We start from the raw sequence: 21,993 nt of genomic DNA on the forward strand, positions 1-21,993 counted from the left end.
AACGCATTGCATCCGCACGGAATCCTGACCCATTCATTTCTATGGGGCTGTTCACATGAGCGGTGATTTTCACGCATCACTTGTGCGTTGCGTGAAAATCGCAGCATGCTCCTCTTTGTGCGTTTTTCACGTAACGCAAGCCCCATAGAAATGAATGGGGTTGCGTGAAAATCGCAAGCATCCGCAAGCAAGTGCGGATGCGGTGCGATTTTCACGCATGGTTGCTAGGAGACTATCGGGATGGAGACCCGATCATTATTATTTTCCCTTATAACATGGTTATAAGGGAAAATAATAGCATTCTGAATACAGAATGCAAAGTAAAACAGCGCTGGAGGGGTAAAAAAAAATAAATAAATCATTTAACTCACCTTAATCCACTTGATCGCGATGTCTGCATCTCCTTCTGTCCCCTTTACTGAATAGGACCTGTGGTGAGCATTAATTATAGGTCAAGGACCTTTGATGACGTCACTCCGGTCATCACATGGTACGTCACATGATCTTTTACCATGGTGAATCACCATGGTAAAAGATCATGTGACGTACCATGTGATGACCGGAATGACGTCACCACAGGTCCTGTTGCTGCACAGAGATCAGATGAAGCCAGAAGGAGATGCCGGGCCGCGAACAAGTGGACTAAGGTGAGTTAAATTTTTTATATTTTTTTTTAACCCCTCCAGCGATGTTTTACTATGCATTCTGTATTCAGAATGCTATTATTTTCCCTTATAACCATGTTATAAGGGAAAATAATACTATTTACAGAACACCGATCCCAAGCCCGAACTTCTGTGAAGAAGTTCGGGTACCAAACACGCGCTATTTTTCTCACGAGAGTGCAAAACGCATTACAATGTTTTGCTCTCGCGCGGAAAAATCGTAACCGTAACGCACCCGCACATTTTCCCGCAACGCCCGTTTGAAAGAGGCCTTAGTACCATAGACTGAATAGAGATTGAATGGTTGGATTATGGGACACTCCTGTAAACAGTTCATAACTTAGAATATCTGGGTGTCGGGTCAATGATCTGGGCTTTCTTATACCATTAATTTGTAAGTAAATCCGCCCTGTACATGTTCATACACACATCCACACAGAGCTGCTTAACCGCTCCACTTGTTCACAGGTAAAAAAAAACAGAGCAATCGGTTAGTAAATATGACGGCCAACCATTCACCATATTATCTGATGGCTTTTTCTATATTTTGGAGGTAAGCTCACAGGAGAGGCAGCTATCTCTGGCTACCTTATTGGGAACAGCTCAGCTAAAGCAAACTAGCAGACAGGAGTTATCTGCCCGGGACTTGTTTGACTACAGCCCAATTGTTGCTATCGATCTGTGACAAGAGCTAACAGTAGGTGCTTGTGCTTCCCATAGGCTTTAGAGAGGAGGCAGACAAGCTATCTCTGTGTGCTGAGTAACTCAGTAACAATGTAGGGCCAAGAAACAGGAGCCCCTCTTATCATTGTGGATTGACCTTTTCGTTCTTGCAGCCCTCATAAATGCCACAATACTGCAGGTATAGCATTGTTCCCATATTTCAACTGAAGATAACCCAACAATTTCAGTGTTCGCACGGCTCACAATACAACCCCCTGTGTCTTCACACATTGCCCAGTGCAGTACCACCAGGCGACTTTTTCCCTCTAGAGAAATTGCTCCAACATACTCTATAGTCTACAGATATTCCAACGATGACTGGAGTGGATTTTCCACAACGATCACTTCTTAGTGTATACCTGTATTCCTCCATTTTGTATTACTGTGCCAGTCCTCTGTTATTACTCTTAAAAATAGGAATAAACCGACAACTGGGTGTTACCATTCTCCTTGTCAAAGAGGTGTATCCCTACCTAGACAGAACTGATTGGACAGTGTCAGACTGTGTAGGGAAACCCAGAGGATCACTGCTAAAGGGTATGTCTCTACCAGCGGTGTTACCACTTCTGCACCTTCAATATCACAAACAGGGGGGACCCTGTCTGGGAAGGATTTACAATATATATATAAACACACAGCCTTACTAGGCTTATAACCACTCTTGTCCCAGACACTAAAACTTAACCTTTAATGCATTTGTTTAAAATAGTTAGAAAACGTGAGCAAACTTAAAGGGTTAAAACTATCTGATATCCTATGAGTGCTGTGATATAATGAAGTACCTACAAGGATGCAGGCGGGGGTGCACTTCCCCGCACTGCCTTCCCTGGGGGACACTCACTGTCCTTATTATTGTTCTATATGGCCACACACTGCTATAAGGTGGTTCTTGTGAGGCACCACTATCCTCAATTAGATTGTGTTACAACTCCTGTAATCACTAGCACTGATAACGGCATTCAGAAACTAAAACCTAACACCTGCCCCCCAACAGGTTTCGCCAGCTACTCTGGCTTCATCAGGGGTATCGGGTAGACTTGAATACGGACGCTGAAGACAAAGCTTATAAAGGGCTCCCTCCCCCTTAGATGCAGGGGGGAGGACCAATGAGCTCAAAAAATACAAAAACCTAGATATGTCACATATGCGATAGCCAATTTGTGACATATCTAGGTTTTTGTATTCTTTGAGCTCATTGGTCTTTGAGGACGTGTTGGCTAGTTTATTTGTTTGCTGCCCATGGTTTGGTCCTCATCCAGATGGACATGCTTGTCAGGACTCCCCCCATCTGCACAAAATACCTCCAAGTTGTGCACGTCTGCGCCCAATCCCTTTTTCCCCCCTTCTCAGGTTAAGTGGAAGCCCCCTTTTGCCCAAAGGGTTCTCATCAAAATTTGCTGCTATTTTCCCTTATATCCATGTGGATTACAAATAATGACATTATTACCTCATGTGGATTACAAGGACTTTTGCACTACTTGTCCCAGTATTGGTGCACTTGTTCCAGCCGCACTAAAGGAAAATACTTTACTGTGAATTTAATTGCACTATGCTATTGCATCATATATTTGCACTGTGTTTTTGAACTAACCCTTTTAAAGTCTCAGCAACGTTCAAGTATTAAGCCCATTGTATGTAGTCTCTTACAGGTACTGCAATGTGACCAAGTATGCACTTGTAAATAGACCTTGGACTTTATGTAATAAGCCAGATAGCTAACGTCCTTACTTTATTGCTCATATGGACTGCCTCTGAGGAAGTTAATGTACGTCACAAGCAGGTCTAACACTGTCAAGGGTAACCCCGCTGCTAATGTGTATTTGGAGGGATTAACCCTCATGGGAGTTCTGGGAGAGAACCCGCGTCTCCTCCTACTTTCGTGTGTCCTAAGGCTTAATGAGCGTCAGTGATGGCCAGTTCGCAGTGTTCGCGGACGAACACATGCGATCTGCCATTTTCACTCCCAAGCCCGGCGATGCAGAGGTAAGTCCTTACCTGTGCCTGCGCCGCGAGCCGCTCTGAAACACATGCGGTCACCGGGAGCAGGCAGTTCCGAGAACAGCCCGATGAAGGCTCACGGCGCAGGCACATCAGAACACTGCGAACTGGCCATCACTGGTGAGCGGCCTTATGGATAAGTATGTTTAGCTACCTGTTTAGTCATAAAGGTGACCGTGTGAAAATATTTTTCTAGACATTGGTGCTAGGAAGGGATTACAGGATGAAGTCACCCTTCTATTTGCGCGCGTCTCATAGTATCGTGGAGGGATTACAGTACATGACACCCCCACGCTCCATATACAACTCTGGTCCAGTCCTGTGTGGAGTATTTGATCGCTTAATGCAGTATTTTGTGGTTCACTGGTTATACAGAGAGGGCAAACTGTGAATAGACACCCTACTCATGTGGGCAGGAACCTAGTGGTAGCCGTCTCTATGTCAGTCTATGTATGTTCTTATGCAGCATTTTAACTTTTCCTTGGGTACCCTTAGAGCACATCCTAAGCACAATCCGAGGACGCTTGGCTTTAAGTAAGGGGGAATGTAACACCCCAGAGTGGTGTTACCACTTCTGCACCTTGCTACTGTCTTTATTGGTCTAACCTCATGTCATCTAATGCATTTATTCCAGGTCCTCCACAATGTGCATTCCTATTTTTTATGCAACTGTTATGTTCACATGTAATGTGCCTGGTTTACTAGCAGGTGGTGGCAGAGTTGTATGTAGATAGAATGGAACTTACCATTCCATTCTAACCCCCCTCTGGAGAGAAGTGGGTGAGTACTACTTCCTGCAGGACGGGTGGGGACCAGTTAGAGTCAGTCTAGCTTACCACCTGCTAGGGGAAGGGTGTGCAGGGGCATGTCTCTGCTGGACATGCCCACGCCAGCCAGAGCATACTAAGCTCTGATGGCCATGGAGGCCAAAGCTTGAAACCTTTAGGAGCCAGGAGGAAAGTTCCCTGGCATATCCATGAGTCAGACCAACGAGAGAAGTGCAGCATACAGAAGTAACAGTATATTAAGCAAGCCTGTCAGTACAGCAGAGAGAAAGAAAGCAAGCAGAGTTATTGAAGAAGCCTGCCAGTTTAATACTAAAGCCTGTTGGGACCAAGACAAAGCTTGAAGACTGTTTCTGATGAATGTTTATTCAAGTAAAGCTGCTGTTTGACTACATACAAGGTCTGAACTCAATCTTTCTTTCAAATCCCTCAATTATTCCCCCAATTTATTGCTTCGGAGCCAAAGCCTGGGGTCCAGCGGTATCTAGGTAGGAGCACCATGACACACATAGAGAGACATTTTAGAACGCACTATACCACTTGGCATTCCTACATCTGGGACACGTTTTAGATATAGAGGGCCCTAGGGGGAGGCACCCGTTGCACCAGCTTTGCACATCTAGAGGCTAAAATAGCTCAGGCTGATTCAGATTGGATGGAGAGCGTCTGTGAACAGCAATTTTTAGGTCTTTCCACATGGGATTTAGGTCTGGACTTTGACTGGGCCTTTCTAACACATGAATATGCTTTGATCTAAACCATTCCATTGTAGCTCTGGGTGTATGTTTTTGGGTCATTGTCCAGCTGGAAGATGAACCCCCCCCCAGTCTCAAGTCTTTTCAGCATCTACCAGGTTTTCCTCCTGGATTGCCCTGTATTTAGCTCCATCCATCTTCCCAACAACTTTGACCAGTTTCCCTATCCCTGCTGAAGAAAAGCATCCCCACAGCATGATGCTGCCACCACCATGTTTCACAGTGGGGATGGTGTGTTCAAGGTCATGTGTAGTGTTAGTTTTCCGCCACACATAGCATTTTGCGTTTAGGCCAAAATGTTCATTTTTGGTCTCATCTGACCAGATCACCTTCTTTGACATGTTTACTGTGTCCCCTACATGGAACTCCACCTCCCCAACCAAACTGCAAACAAGACTTCTTATGGCTTGCTTTCAAAAATGACTTTCTTCTTGCCAATTTTCCATAAAGGCCAGATTTGTGAAGTACACGACTAATAGTCATCCTTTGGACACTTCAGAGTGACCATGGGCCTCGTGGCTGCTGCTCTACTTAGTGCTCTCCTTGCCTGGGCTGTCAGTTAAGATGGACGACCATATCTTGGTAGATTTGCAGTTGCGCCATACTCCTTCCATTTTCAGACGATGGATTGAACAGTGCTCCATGAGATGTTATTTTATTATAACCTAACCCTGCTTTACACTTCTCCACAACTCTATCCCTGACCTGGTGTGTTCCTTGGTTTCTATGAAGCTGTTTGATCACTAAAATTCTCTAACAAACCTCTGAGGCCTTCACAGAACAGCTGTAGTTATACTTAGTGTTGAGAGCGAATATTCGAATATCAAAATTTTTAAGCGAATATCGGCACTTCACTAATTCGCGAATATTTCGAATATAGTGCTATATATTCGTTATTTCGAATATTCTTTTTTTATTTTTATTGTTACCCTAGCTTTGTCCAAAATCAGTACTTTTAAGAGAGGATTCCTTGCTCCCTGCCCGCTCAAGTCAGTGCCCATTGCTGCCTCTATCTACTTCCCGTGCGCATGGAGCATCCCCATCACCATGGGAACGCCTCCATGCTAGAATGTACTGTCGGATGTGAGAATCAAGTTGCAATCGCAATGCGAATAATATAACTTGAATAAATCGCATAACGATTTTAACTTGTACCTGGTTTACAATGGTTGGCTTTCTTGAATTAGCGAAGATGGAGAATATTTCGTTTTGACTAATAAATATATTCGTCATCCTTGCTAATTTAAAGTAATTTAGTAAACCAGGTCTAAGTTGAAATCGCAATGCGATTAATTCAAGTTATATTAATCGCATTGCGATTTTAACTTGTAGCTGCTGCTGGGTCTCTAATGGAATGGGTCAGCTTGCTAGAATTAACGAAGTTAGCGAATATGGAATCTAGCAGTGCTAATTTATAATCGCAATGCGATAATATTTGCTATTATTATTAACCGCATTGCGAATCCACTATTTTTAGATATAGTACTATATTCGTAATATCCGACCGTTAATTCTCCCAATACCACCATTATCAAAATCGCCTAAGTTGTAATCGCAATGCGATAATATTTGCTATTATTAACCGCATTGCGAATCCAACGTTTATAATGCACTATTCTGACATACAGTACTATATTTGTTTTATTAGTTAATTCTACCAATACCACCTATAGCAAAATCGCCAAAGCTGGAATTGCAATGCAATAATATTAGTCGCATTGCGAATCCAACACTATTGCTAAAAGATTCGTATTGGTTCTATTGTTATAGTTAACAAGTGACCACTACATCTTATTGGTTAAATGTCCACCATCGGTATTACTGATGGTCACAGACATGAGTCGTGGGTGTATGCAGCCACACAAAGCAGGTGGCCACGGCGCCCGCATAAGGATAGATCCATGTTTAATTATTCTGCTGGATGAAGTATAGCTACGTCATTGGCTGTGAAGCGGTAAATGATTATGGCACAAATTATAGTGGTTGCATCACACTACAATGTCTGTAATATGTATGTATGGATAGCAGACAAATATCTCTCATATGCACATAGCACCTCTATTTACGTGCTACACACTGTATATCCCACGCTATAAAACCCACACCAATAGTAACTTTAATATGGTGTTATGCTAACTTTTTTGGAGCATTAAACATAGGAAGATATATCGCCTTACTCGATAATGACGTAGTTGTCATTATCGCGTAATGCGATAGTAACTTACGGTGTTATGCTAACTTTTGTGGAGGATTTCAATGCTGTATTGGGACAACATAGGAAGATATATTGCTTTACTCGATAATTACGTCGTTGTCATTATCACTTAATGCGATAATAACTTAAATTGAGAAAGATGTAGAATACTTCGCTGTCTTCGTTGATGTAGAATATTTCGCTGTCTTCGTTGATGTAGAATATTTCGCTGTCTTCGTTGATGTAGAATAAAGAATACTTCGCTATCTTGATTCTTTTATTAACAAAGACATAGAATATAGCGCAATATTCGTATTAAATCTAGATCTCCAAGATTAAAGAATAGGAAAGTTGCCTTATTATTAAGTTATAAGGCAATTAGAAGTTATAATTTATAACTTCTAATTCTAAGCTTAAAAATCGCAATATGCGAATGATTAAATCGCATATAAATCACGATAAATACAATAATGGCGAATATTCGATTTTGACAAATATAAGACGAATATTCAAGTGAATATTCGCGAAATATTGACCAATCGAATATGGCACCTCCCGCTAACTTGACGAGGGGCGAGCGGTGCGGGAAAATTCCGGCGTCCCGCGTCGCACTCCTCGAGTATGTATTGTCGAGATCTGTGTTATCGAAAGCTCGCGGGAACACAATCGCGAGACTTCGGTTTCATCCGGATCTAGCGTCTCTTGTATGTAAAAACAAAATCCAGTTTTTCGATTTCTTTATGGAAATGTCCGCATGGCCATTCGACTGGAGATACTGGAGATACTTCAGCAGGTGTGCGACGTTACCAGACGCGTTTCGGGATATGTCACTATCCCTTCCTCAGTGGTCCACTGGAATTGCCCCCTTTGTGAATATATTGCGATTATTTGTTTTATATTGATTTTATATTGGTTATATTGCTACATTTTGTTTTATATATTTTATATGCAATAAATGTGTGATCCTTGTTAGCTCAAGCCTGATGTTAGAGTACTCGCCCAACATACCTACTTTTGAAAAACATGTATCATTTTCTTTTCACTTATCATATACTTGTTACTTTGTGTTGGTCTACCACAAAATCCCAATAAAATATTTTGTGGGTGTGTAATGTCAAAAAATTTGGAAATGTTCAAGGGGATGAATACTTTTTCAGGGCACTGTATGGCTTTATTCTGCAGGTCAGTATGGTTATGGAGACGCCACATTTATACAGTTTAAATTTCTGTGACATCAATAACTTTTTAAAAGTGTCTGCCAACAGAGTTGTACGAGGGCTCATTTTTTGTGGGGGCAAGCTGTCGTTTTTACTGTTTCCATTTTGGGATACAAGCAATCTTTTGATTTCTTATTCAATGTTTTTGAGAGACGAGGTAACAAAAAAGAGACATTTCTGGTATTTTTTTTATAGCTTTCACCAACATATGGGATAAGTCGACAATATTTAAATATTTTGGGAATTTTTGTAAGCAACGATACCAATTATGTTTATCTTTTTTTATCATTTTATATGTTGTGGGGATTCGCTCTGGTAGGCAGGGTAAGCGGACGCAGTACAGAGGCACAAAACACAAGTTCAGTGTTTATTCACACAAGCAGTCCTGGTGCTCGATTCACTTCATGCCACGGGTACCGCTTAAGAAGGTCCAGTCCTGGTGTTTAATTCCAACCGTGCTGCAGGTACCGCAAGACAGGGACAAGTCCAGGTGTTCGCCGACCTTTCCTCCCAGACAGGCTGCAAGCCAACATTCAGCCACAGGCCTCACACACTACCTACTGCTGTCCAGCTGGCCTTTTAAGTTAAGACAGTCAGCTGTCAGCAAAGCCCAGACCGACATATGAGATCCAGTCCGGTGCTTGACCTCACCTGGGTGTCAATCAGTCCAGCAGCACATGCTGGGAGGAAAATACTTTCCTCTCCACACCAAACCTTTCACTGTGTCACATACCCCCTTTTGTTCGACCTTGAGGGGGTGAACACTTGTCAAACAGTGCACCCGGGACAGGGTATCTGCATTTCCCTGTAACCAGCCTGCTCTGTGCTCCACTGTGAACTTGAAGTTCTGCAATGACAAGAACCATCTGGTGACCCGAGCATTCCTCTCTTTGGCCCACTTGAGAGGGGAGTGGTTGGTCACCAGGTGGAACTTTCTCACTAACATATAATAGCGGGGGCGTGGCCTAGCGAGGCATGTGAGCGGACGCGTGGTGCAGAGCTCCTCGGCTATTTTATCCTGAAAATCTGTTGATTCTACGCTTATCCTGTGCATACCCGACCGAACTGGCATTGAGGAACCCCCTAGCTTGTTGGGGAGGCTGAGTGCAGCTGCCATGACCCGCAGGAAGGTGCAAAAGGGATTGGAGAAGGAGGGCCAAGATGGTGCCGGAGTCACTCCTGGACGTTCAGGTCGCGTCACTGAAATGCAAAGAGAAGCGGCGGCCAAACTAGAGAAATATGCCAGGCTGTCGGCTGCTACCTCTGGGAAAGGCGCTCCTAAGAAACCAGTGGCTACCGGAGACTTGTCGGATGTGGACTCTGATGCTGAAGGGCCTGACCCGGATAAAATTACGGCGGCCCGGTCGAACCGATTTGGCGCTCCGGCTACTGTAAGTGATCCTTTGCCTTCAGAAACACCTGATTCCGATTTGGAAGAGCCGACATTAAAAGACGTTATGCAGGCTATAACTAAATGTGGCAGGTCGCTGAACACCCTTACCATGCAAGTAGGGGCCATCAAGGAAGATGTTTCCATAGTGCGGCACGACATGAAAAAGTTAGCTGACCGTACGACTGCTTTGGAGGTCCGGATGGGAGAAATGGAGGACGCCATGTCCCCTTTGACTAAAATTGTGAGAGATTATTCTCTGAGACTGGACATTATTGCAGCAAAGCAGGACGATCTAGAAAACCGGTCCCGCCGAAATAATGTCCGGGTGGTGGGGGCGCCAGAAAAAGTGGAAGGCGGCAACCCGTCAGAGTTTTTCGAATCCTGGTTACGGGAGAACTTTGGTGCGGATGTACTGACCCCTTTATTTGCCGTGGAGAGGGCCCACAGGGTCCCTACACGTCCTTTACCGCCGGGCGCCCCACCTAGAACAGTCTTGATCAAGATTTTGCACTATAGGGATCGGGACATTATTTTAAGAAAAGCGCGGGAAAAACCTGACTTGTATGTGGAAGGACATAAAGTGGAGCTCTTCCCGGATTATTCACAGGATGTTCAGAAACAAAGGGCCGGGTTCCTAGATGTGAAGAGGTGTCTGCGGGTACTTAATGTGTCCTATTCAATGATGTATCCGGCTAAGCTAAGGGTGGCCGCGCTGGGGACCACGCATTTCTTTGAAGATCCGAAGGAGGCAGCAAAGTGGATGGATCGTCATGAGAGGCAGCTTGCAGCGGAACACGACTGATCCCCAATTGTAGAGCACCATCATGTTTCGTCTAAGGTCATATGATCTTGTTTGCTGCGACCTGGTTGTGTTCGGGTGTGAGTGGTCATGAGTGGTATTCTGCCTGAGGCGGGTATATGGATAGGAATCTTACTGTATTACCAGTTGACTGTATAGTCCAATAGGTACTGTTATTTTCCTAATGTAATCCTGTATGCTTGACCGAGGAGCGGGGTGAAGGGAAGCTCTGGTTCCTTTTGAGCTTTCTATTTCGTGGTCACACACCCACGTTTGTTTCTAGGTACACTCTAGGCTTCCTCTCCAAGTGATAGGAGGAAGCCCTTGGATACTCAGCTAGCCCCAATAGCGGGTTGTGTATCTCTTCCCACAGACCTTACTTTTGGTGTTATAGTGGGACCTGCTACTGGGGTGGCTGCTGTGTTGGGTGACACTTTGGAATGTTTAGAGGGAAATGTTGGGGGCAGGGGGGTGGGGGGTTATGTTCTGTTTTATTGCAATGCACGCACTATATATGAAGGTGAAGGTATTTGTTTACTGTCTGAGTATGATAAGACTCATCATTATGTTTGTCCTCCTGGTGCTATTAGGCATGACATTAGAATAGCCCATTTGGAAATGTAATCCTTATTGGCTACCACTCTTGCCAGACGCTGGCGGAATTGGAGAAAGGCTCAGAGAATTCATCCAATTTAACTTACCGTCCGCAACTAAATCAGTAGTGTGGGAGACTATGAAAGCGTTCCTGAGGGGCTTACTCATAGCGGAGGTTAATAGGAAAAAAGTGAATCTAGGGCGCACACGAGAAAGCTAATTCTAGAAGTTGAGGCAGCGGAGGCAGATTATATTTCGCACCCACAAGATATTGCTTGAGACAAATGGAAAGAATCTCAACAAAAATTGAATAATAGGTTATTGGAGCAGGTGAAAAATAAGCGGTTCTTCCAGAAACAAACCTTCTATGAGGAAGGAGAGAGAGCGGGTAGACTTTTGGCATTGATATCTAAAGCCCAGTTGCAACCCACGTATACAGTATTGCAGCTCTGAGGGATGCACATGGCGTTATTCAAACTGAACCGCCGCAGTTGCTCCAGGTCATGTACTCATTTTATTCCACGTTATATAAGTCCAAATTGAGAGTTATGGATGCAGAGATTGATCAATTTTTGTTGCCCTTAGAATTACATACCCTGTCAAGCGAACATAAGGCACTGCTAGATGGTCCCATCACGGTTCAAGAACTAGAGGTAGCATTGGGTACAATGTCTAATAATAAGGCCCCAGGAAGGGATGGCTTACCAGCTGAGGTATACAAACGTTATTCCAGCATTCTTCTCCCCCAATTATTAGCGGTCTGTAATGAGGCCAAGCAGCAAGGACGGCTCCCTGACTCCATGAATGAGGCAGTCATTGCGTTGATACCTAAACCCGGTAAAGATGTCCTTGAGGCTGAATCTTATAGGCCTATTTCTCTACTCCCAGTTGATATTAAACTTTTGGCAAAAGTATTAGCAAATCGCCTGAACTCAGTGATATCCACTCTGATTTGTCAGGATCAAGCAGGCTTTATGCCTAATATGTCGACTGAGGTAAACATCAAACGTTTATTTTTGAACATTCAGGCAACCCAGGTCCACGCCTCGACCGCGGCGGTCGCATCTCTTGATGCGGCCAAAGCGTTTGATAGCGTGGAATGGCGTTATTTATGGCTGGTACTCAAGAGAATGGGCTTTGGAATTGAATTTATATCATGGGTTCAACTATTATATGCATGCCCTAGAGCTGCGGTGAGGGTCAACGGCGATGTCTGACCCGTTTCTGTTGTTTAGGGGTACTAGGCAGGGGTGTCCACTGTCACCGCTTCTTTTTGCGGTGGCGGTGGAGCCCTTGGCGGAGGCTCTTCGAATGGCTACCACAGTCAGGGGTCTTCGGTATGGAACCCGGACAGAAAAAGTGGCCTTATATGCCGATGACTTGCTTTTGTTTTTGGATGACTGGGAGCGGTCTCTTCCTGCTGCAATGACAATCATTAATCGCTTTGGGGATCTGTCTGGATTGGTGATTAATTGGTCAAAGTCTGCCTTGTTACCCTTGGGTAGAAGTAATAGTTTGCCACCACCCACTGCGGGAGGACTACAAGTGGTCACATCCTTTAAGTACTTGGGGGTGTGGGTAACTGCAGATTAAGGTGACTATGAACGTCTGAATCTGGTGCCAATGCTTGCTGAATTTCGGAAAAAAGGTACAAGCCTGGAGCAAACTACCCTTGTCTGTAATTGGTCGAGTCAACCTTTTGAAAATGATATTAATGCCAAAACTCCTATACCTTCTCCATAATGCACCAATCTGGATCCCGCTTAGTTTTTTTTAACACTGTTAATGCAGTTTTTAGAGACTTGATATGGAAGGGGGGTGTCCCTAGGATTAAATTGTCAACCCTTCAACGGCCAAAAACACAGGGGGGTTAGCAGTACCTGACCCATGGTCCTACTACATTGCAGCCCAGTTACAACATTTTAGGGGATGGGGAGACGAGTCCCAATTGAACAATGCTGGTCGTATCATTCAATACTTAATTCACCGTACCTGCTTAATGTCTGCTTTAGAAGATGGATCATTTCGTACTCATGGTACTCAATATCCGCTGATAGGTATGATGCATAGAATATGGTGGAAAACTAAGGAAAGGGTAAATATCAACGGGTATCTTGCCCATACTCCTATTTGGCCTAACCACTTATACGCTGAATTGAATAAAGTTAGTGGCGTGCAACAGTGGGAGCAATATGGGCTGGGTAGAATGGCTCAGTTGTTCTCGGAAAAGTCGTTGAAAAGTTTTGACATTCTGAGGCAGGAATTTGGCATCCTGCATAAGTATTTTTATATATATTTGCAACTGAGGCATGCTATTCAGACTCAGGAAAAACAGGGGAAGGTTCAACCGGCACCCAAATGTATTATCATTGATTACACAGTGAGAGCAGGTACCACAAGTGGGGTGATATCCCTTTATTACGACACACTCTGGATAGAAGTCAATAAATCCAACCCGCTGCAATTATATGAGAAGTGGAAGACAGATATAGAGGATCTGACAGAGGAACAATGGGAGGAAATCCTTACTGACTTGCCGACACTATCATTGAGCGAGTCATATAGAATTTCCCAATTGTATCTTTTGCACAGGGTCTATAGAACGCCCGTGCTGCTATTTAAAATGGGCTACCGGAAGGATGATGTGTGCCCACGTTGTGACGTCTCACGAGCAAACTTGATCCATCTTATGTGGAACTGTCCGCGTCTGAGGAGATACTGGGTGGAGGTAGTGGAACTTATAAATCAGGTTTTTCAATCTAACCTAGAGGTTACTCCATTGACCTGTTTACTTGGCTCAGTGAAGGTGCCAAGAGTCATGTTGAAAAAAAAGGTGGTTATTATGCGAATATTATATCAGGCAAGGAAATGCATAGCATTTCATTGGATTGATAAAACAGCCCCGACAGTTCAGGAAGTAGTGAGTAGGGTGCACACGCTTGTTAAATTGGAAGAGTATGTTTACTTAAAGAGAAACGCGATAAAAATTTTTGAAATGATTTGGTTTTCATGGGTTTCCCATTATAATCTATCTTAGAGTGTGTTTGTGTGAATTGAGTGTTGTGATAGGAGTGGGTCATGATTGTTTGTGAGTATGTCGGAATGTGGGTTTGTAGGTGGTGAATGGATGTATGTGCCGAGACGTTATGTGAACATATTACGAGCTACAGAAATACTTCAGCGAAGTGATGTCATGTGCCAGGAGAAGAACTGTGATATCTTCAATTGGACTTACCGACAACTGATATGGATTGTACCTTTTGTCTTCTAAACAGTCGTGCTTTTGGGAGGGAGGGGGGGGCAGGGTAGGGATTGGGTGGGATAGGCGGGTTTTTGATGTACCTGTATTAAAATCTTTTAAAATGTAATAAAAATTATCTGACAAAAAAAAAAAAAAACATAATAGCAGAGAGACTCGAGTGCCAGGGCACTCTCTCTCCACTATGCTTTATCTAGTCTCAGCTAGGGTGAGTATGTGGCTCAGGAAAACAACGGGATAGTCCTCCCCATTGATTTCCTGAGACAGTACAGCTCCGAGGCATCGGTCCAGTGGCGGATCCAGGGGGGGGAAATGGGGCGAGCTGGCGGCGGCAGGGCACAGGGAGATGAGCACTTCCATCGTGGAAGCGCTCATCTCCATAGTTATCTGTATCGCCATCCTCATGACAGCGATACAGATACCTGTGCTGAGGCAGGGGAGGGAGAGGCGTGTCCCTTTCCCTTCCTCTGATAGGCTGCATGCACTAGTGCCTGCAGCCTATCAGAGGCCGGCGCAGGCCTGCATCGCATCGCTGACATGGAGGTAAGTATGTGTTTTTTTTTGTTGTTTTTTTATATATACAATACTTTTACTGGCACATGGGGGGGGGGGCTGTTATTGCTGGCACATGGGGGGCTGTTATTGCTGGCACATGGGGGGGCTGTTATTAATACTGGCACATGGGGGGCTATTAATATTGGCACATGGGGGGGCTATTAATGTTGGCACATGGGGGGGCTGTTATTAATACTGGCACATGGGGGGGCTGTTATTAATACTGGCACATGGGGGGGCTGTTATTAATACTGGCACATGGGGGGGCTGTTATTAATACTGGCACATGGCGGGGGCTGTTATTAATACTTGCACATGGGGGGTGGCTGTTATTGCTGGCACATGATTGGGGGGGTTGCTCTTGCTACTGGAACATTATTGGGGGCACTATAGGGGCATCTACTGAGGCCACAAAGAAGGGGTATTTTATATGGGGGGCTCTGTACAGTACAATTTTATACTGGGACACATTATGGTGGGTACTATGGTGAAGGGGGGAGAGGAGTACTATGGGGTCATCTACGGGGGGCACTAAGAAGGTGTTTTTTATACTTGCAAATTTTGGGGGACACTGAGGGCATCTACTGGAGCATTTTATACTGGTACATTATGGGGGGCACTAGGAGGAAGGAGGGTGTGGAGCACTATGGGGGCATTTACTGGGGGCACTATATAGGGGTATTTTATACTGGCACATTATGGGGGCACTATGGGGACATTAGCTCACCTGGGGCATTACAAGGGGGTATGTTTTGCACATTATAAGGAGAATTATTTCTATTGGGGGGGTATTATGGTGGGCTTTATTACTCCCCCATGGTATGACCCCCTAGTAGCAGCACCAGCCTCTCCCTGCTCTGCTATCCCTCTGCCCCTTCTCCAAATCTTTATTATGAAATCTTTCTCATTAGGATAAAACACATCAGCTCCGCCGAGCCCCCCTGTCAAAGTGTTGAAGTGGTGTCCGAGATCACCAAGGGCCAAGCCAAGTAATTGTAAGTTTTCATGTGGAATATGTTTGTTATACACATATAGCATACACTGTGCCACACAATATACAGTATACCGCTACACTGTGCCACACAATATACAGTATACCGTTACACTGTGCCCCACAATATACAGTATACCGCTACACTGTGTAGTCTGTTCTATAAGCACCATTGTTTTGTGGCGGCGGACAGAAAATAATCTGGAAGTGCCCCTCCCGAGACCAGGCTCTGGATCCGCCACTGCATCGCTCTGTACCACAAAGTCCCTCTGTCACGGATGGTGTTTGCAGAAAACTGGAAGTCACAAATAAACAACAGACTGACTTGATCCCAAACTAAGGAACAAATGGGTAAGCCCTATAAAAGCCCTAGAGCTCTCCCTTACTGCTCAGCCAATGCAAAGATCTCTATGATAGATAATTGCATGCCCTCGTGCCTCGACTGTATGACACCTGGAAACCCTACAATAGTGAGGGGACACGACCACCGGCTCCCTGCACTCAATACGGAGGAAGCCAGGGTCACCTAGAATCAAGCCAGCAGAAACACAAATAAAGGAAACAGACTTATCTGAGGAATCAGCAGTTGCAGCTTCTAGCAGTAAGCACAATCCAGGAAGTAGTATAAACAACAAAGTGAGGCAGTATGGGAGGGGATATAAAGAAAAGCAATCAGTGTGAATAGATGACAGCTGAGGGAAGGAAAAGAGATGAGAAAGTGAAACCAAAACAAAAGAACTTCATGCAGGAGGTACAGAAGAACGTCTGTCAGAGCTTCTTAGAGCTCTGGCGGTGACACCCTCTTGAAGTCGGGGGTCACCAAAACCGGTGACCAGCACAGGGACGACTTCAAAGCGGAAAAAGCCTCTTCCGCCTGGTCATTCTAGCGAACCATTATAGACTTCTGTACATTCAAGACCCCTGTCAATAGAGCGCTAAGGAAGCAAAGTGGGGAACAAACCTCATGTAATACCCCACCATCCCCAGGAACTACTTGCCTGGTGGTGACAGGTCGTGGCCAACTCTGTATCGCCTCTATCTTGCTCATCTGGGGTTTGATGACTCCGCCCCCAATGACGTACCCCAAGTATCGTGCCTCCTCCAACCCTATGGCACACTTTTTTGGGTTAGCAGTTAGCCCAGCCCTTCACAGGGAGTCCACTACTTATGCCAGGTGACTCTCCTAGTCAGTACTAAAAACAACAATATCGTCAAGGTAAGCCTAGGCATACCGACGATGCAGACGAAGCACAATGTCCATTAATCGCTGGATTGTGGCGGGAGAGCCATGCAGGCCAAAGGGTAGCACCTTATACTGATACAGCCCCTCAGGTGTGCAAAAGGCAGTTTTCTCTTTGGCAGCCTCCGTTAAGGGCACTTGCCAGTACCCTTTTGTGAGGTCCAAGACAGAAAAATACAGCGCCTGCCCTAATCGCTTGAATAACTCATCCACCCAGGGCATAGGATACGCATCAAACTTAGAGACCTCATTCAGTTTATGGAAATCGTGACAGAACTGTAACGTCCCATCCGGCTTGGGTATCAGGACTATTAGGCTTGCCCACTCACTCTTGGACTCCTAATAACATCTAGCCGCAGCATCAGCTTTACTTCCTCGTAGATGATTTGTCGCCGAGCCTCGGGCACACGGTACGGCTTTAACCGGACTTTCACCTGGGGCTCTGTGACACTATCATGGTGGATTACGGAAGTACGTCCAAAGAAGTCAGAGAACACATCCGTGTTCCGACTAACAAAGTCCCTGGCCTCCTGAGCCTGCTTAGAGGAAAGGCTTTTGCATTGTCCCACTATGTACTAAAAGTGGACACTTCAAACTTCTGTATATGTCATGTCAATTTATTCTGTGTAAACTGTAATTCCTTAGGACAGGCTGTTTTAGATGAGTGTGTCATTACAACTATTCGCCCATAGGTGGTGTTGGCACCACATATATACAGTATATCTTAGGGTGTGTCAGTTCTAGGAAAAAGAAGGAAGTAGAATAGAAAAGGAGAAGGTATGAAGTAAAAGAGGACCTTTCATCTGTTTTACTCATAGGAGCTAAATACCTGTACTTGCAGGGTACTCCCCGCTGATGCTGCTACACATTATAATTTTTTTAGCATCACCCCTACGCCCGTTGAGCCCGCCTGACGTTCTCGCAATCAGTATGTAAATGCTGAGCATCGGAACAGGGAGGAGGAGACGCCAGGGTTTCTCAATGGGCGTCTCCTTCTACCTGGCTGTGCCGCGATCCAATCACATTGTCAATGTATGGATATAGAGCAAGTCTAGTGGAGGTAGAAGCAGCATTAGTTTTTTGGACTCAGCACCAGGGACCGGGAGAAGCCTAAAAGCACCTGGACACAGCCGGACGACTAGGCGCAAAGTTTTCCATTACCACATGCCTCTATGGACAAGGGAGGATTTTGCCTGCCATTAGGGAGACCGCCCTGTGGATTGCTAATTACAAGTACGAAGTTATTATATCCAGTACCTGGATGCTAGAGTGTGGACATAGTGTAGACAGATATAAGAAGAAATCTCTCCCACCTGTTAGAAAGGAAACTCAGCAAGCTACATTTGCCAAGCCTGTTACAAGGATTACAGCTGAGCCAATATTTGGATTATTACTTTTGCTATATAGGTGAACTGTACTGACTACTCTGAGACAATTGATTAAGTAAAAAGTTCTGTATTTCACAACCATTGACTGCTCATCCTTTCTACCAACTTCCTTTGCACCTAACAGTGCTGGTGTCACAAACACCAGGGACCCTGCCTCCAAGGTACCTAAAAACTCATTCCACCAAGGGCACCTCAACCACCAACTGGTGGGAATCCCTGGACAACAGAGTGTGCCCCGAAGGAACTGGTGCTGTCCTTCCCTTCACTGCATGCCGGCCCAGGGAGCGCTGCTAACCGTGAGTTAAACTACTACTACTCCCATCGGCCCACCGTAACTCGCGTGTTGCCCCTGCAGCCCGGTCGCGGCACTTTCAGTAATACGTACTGTGGCAGCCGCTTCATCTGCAACAGACAGAGGTGCCAGAATCTCTTCCCTTAGACAAACAGGTCGTGGGTTGTTCTGAGTACAGGTCTCCCTATACTTCCAAGGCTTCAGTAAATTGACATGGTAGACCAACTCTGGCTTCCGCCAACCTGGCTGGCGTACCTTGTAATTTAAGTTGCCTACTTTCTCTAGTATCTCGTAGGGCCCTTGCCACCTAGCGAGGAACTTACTGTCCACCGTCGGTACAAGAACCAAGAGCCGATCTCCCGGGTTAAAGTTCCAGACGCAAGCCACTCGATTATAGACCCGAATTTGGGCTCGCTGAGCTGCCTCCGTATGCTCCCTAACAAGTGGCAACACTGTCTCTATCCGTTCCTGCATTTTGGTGACACTTTTATGCGGAGTCGGCTGTTGATCCCATGCCTCCTTGGCTATGTCCAACAGCCCGCGGGGATGTCTGCCATATAGCAGTTCGAAGGGGGAGAACCCGGTAGAGGCTTGGGGAACCTCTCACACATTAGATAGGGCAGAAGGAGGTCCCAGTCCTTCCCGTCTTTGGACACCACTCTTTTTAGCATATTTTTCAACGTTTGGTTAAATCTCTCCACCAGACCATCTGTTTGCGGATGGTAAACTGACGTCCGTAACTAATTTATGTGCAGCAATTTACACAGTTCCCTCATGACCTTCGACATGTAAAGTGTGCCCTGGTCTGTCAGAACCTTTTTAGGTATTCATATTCGGAAAAACATCTTCATTAACTCCTTAGCTATGAGTTTTAAGTCTCCATGTATACATAACAAGCCGACTTTCCGGCCAGTAAACTCAGTGGGTCACAACAGGGTAGCCCTCATGGACCTAACCTTCGCCCACGAAAAGAACATTCCACTGACAATCAAGGCAGCCCCCGTTGACCTGGAAACCGTCGATGGATCCCCACTCTACTCGGGGCCGGCCACTCACGAGACCACCGAACTACAACTCCTCATAGGACCCGATCACCGCGAAAAGATCCACTTCTCGCTGATCGCCTCCCCGAAGTTCCCGGTGATCTTGGGCATCCCATGGTTGGCCACCCACAACCCCTCAGTGGACTGGGAAACCTGCTGCATACGGTTCCCATCTGAGTTCTGCTCGCTAAATTGCTCCCACAAACCCGTCCTTCCACCCGAAGACACCACCATCTCAAAACTATTAATCAAGGATCTGCTACCCCCTCAATACTGCGAGTTCCAGGATGTCTGCGACAAGAAAAACGCAGACAAGCTGCCACCACACCGACCCTACGACTGCCCTATAGAACTGTTGCCCGGGGCCGAAAAACCCTTTGGCAGTATCTACCCCCTCTCAGAGCCTGAACTCAAGGCTCTGAAAGAGTACCTGGACGAGGACCTGATGAAGGGGTTCATCCGGCCCTCTACCTCCCCCGCGGGAGACCCCTTTTTCTTCGTAGAGAAAAAAGACTCCTCTCTGCGTCCCTGCATAGTCTACAGAAAGCTTAATGACAAAACCGTAAAAAAACGGTACCCCCTCCCACTGATTTCAGAACTCCTCGAGAGACTCCAGGCAGCGAAGATCTTCACTAAACTCGACCTTCGAGGGGCCTACAACCTCGTCCGAATCCGCCCTGGGGACGAATGGAAGACCGCCTTCCGGACACATTATGGTCACTTCGAGTACCTGGTCATGCCTTTCGGACTCTGCAATGCTCCCGCCACCTTCCAGCACTTCATTAACGACGTCTTTAGGGACATGCTGGATCTGTTTGTAGTCGTTTACCTGGACGACATCTTAATCTTCTCTGAAGACCTCGAGCAGCACCGCAAACATGTCCGCAGGGTACTGCAGAGACTCCGACAGAACTCTCTCTATATCAAGCTAGAGAAATGCGAGTTTGAGCGAACCACCACTCAGTTCCTCGGATACATCATCTCCCCAGAGGGCCTAAGTATGGACCCGGGGAAGGTGGTCCAAGCCGTGATGAACTGGCCCGTTCTGAGAAACAAGAAGGAGATACAAAGATTCATTGGTTTTGCCAACTTCTATCGGAAGTTTATCCGGAACTTCTCCAAGGTCATAGCACCAATCACCCAACTCACCAAGAAGGCAGTCCCCTTCTACTGGACACCCGAGGCCCAGGAGGCCTTCACCAAGTTGAAACTCCTCTTCACTTCTGCTTCAATCCAAATCCACACGAACCCCGAGCTGCCATTTACAGTCGAAGTGGATGGATCAGTCTCCGCGGTGGGGGCAGTTCTGTCACAACGGACAGGGGAGAAGATGCTATTACACCCGTGCGCATATTTCTCCCGCCAGATGTCCCCCTCCGAGAAGAACTATGACAACGGGAACAAAGAACTACTGGCGATCAAGGATGCCTTCTCCGAGTGGAGACACCTGCTGGAGGGAGCCACCAACCCCATAATCGTACTAACTGACCACAAGAACCTTGAGTTCATCCGCAGCGCTAAGAGACTCTCAGCCAGACAGGCCCGATGGAGCCTATTCTTTTCCCGCTTCAACTTTCTCATCACCTATCACCCTGGATCAAAAAACAGCAAGGCTGACGCCCTCTCCAGAATGTTTTACGAGCCCTCACAGAGTAACAAGGGCCAAAACAACATCCTACCCAAGAGAAGGGTCGTAGGGGCCACCTACTATAAAGAACTCCTGGGCGCAATCAAAGAAGGATATGTAAATGACCCCTTCCTCGCCCACCCCACAAGGAATGTCAGCCTAACGTTTAAGAACGGGCATTGGTTTCATCAGGACCTGCAACTATATGTACCAGAAATCGCACGACTCGAAGTGCTCAAACTCAACCATGAATCCAAGCTGGCTGGCCATTTTGGCACAAGAAAGACCCAGGAGCTTCTCTCCCGCTCCTTCTGGTGACCAATATACAAGGAGGACATCAAGAGGTACATCTCCTCGTGCACGGTCTCTGCCCGCAATAAGACTCCTCGTTCCTCTCCCGTGGGTCTGTTACAACCCCTCCCGATTCCCTCCCGCCCCTGGGGCTCGATCTCCATGGACTTTGTGGTAGACCTTC

At 45.9% G+C, this 21,993-nt stretch overlaps 1 long non-coding RNA gene across 1 annotated transcript; it reads right to left on the minus strand.

Annotated features, from left to right (window-relative positions):
• Positions 1 to 212: 212 nt before the first annotated feature.
• On the minus strand, positions 213 to 12,327 carry LOC120994162. Its single transcript, XR_005777338.1, has 4 exons — positions 12,167 to 12,327; positions 11,333 to 11,339; positions 636 to 642; positions 213 to 224 (listed from the first exon to the last, which is right to left on the minus strand). It is a non-coding gene; the product is annotated as an uncharacterized LOC120994162 (long non-coding RNA).
• Between the last annotated feature and the right edge of the window lie 9,666 nt (positions 12,328 to 21,993).

This window comes from Bufo bufo, chromosome 3 (genome assembly GCF_905171765.1).
Source record: "Bufo bufo chromosome 3, aBufBuf1.1, whole genome shotgun sequence".
NCBI classification, from domain to species: Eukaryota; Metazoa; Chordata; class Amphibia; order Anura; family Bufonidae; genus Bufo; species Bufo bufo.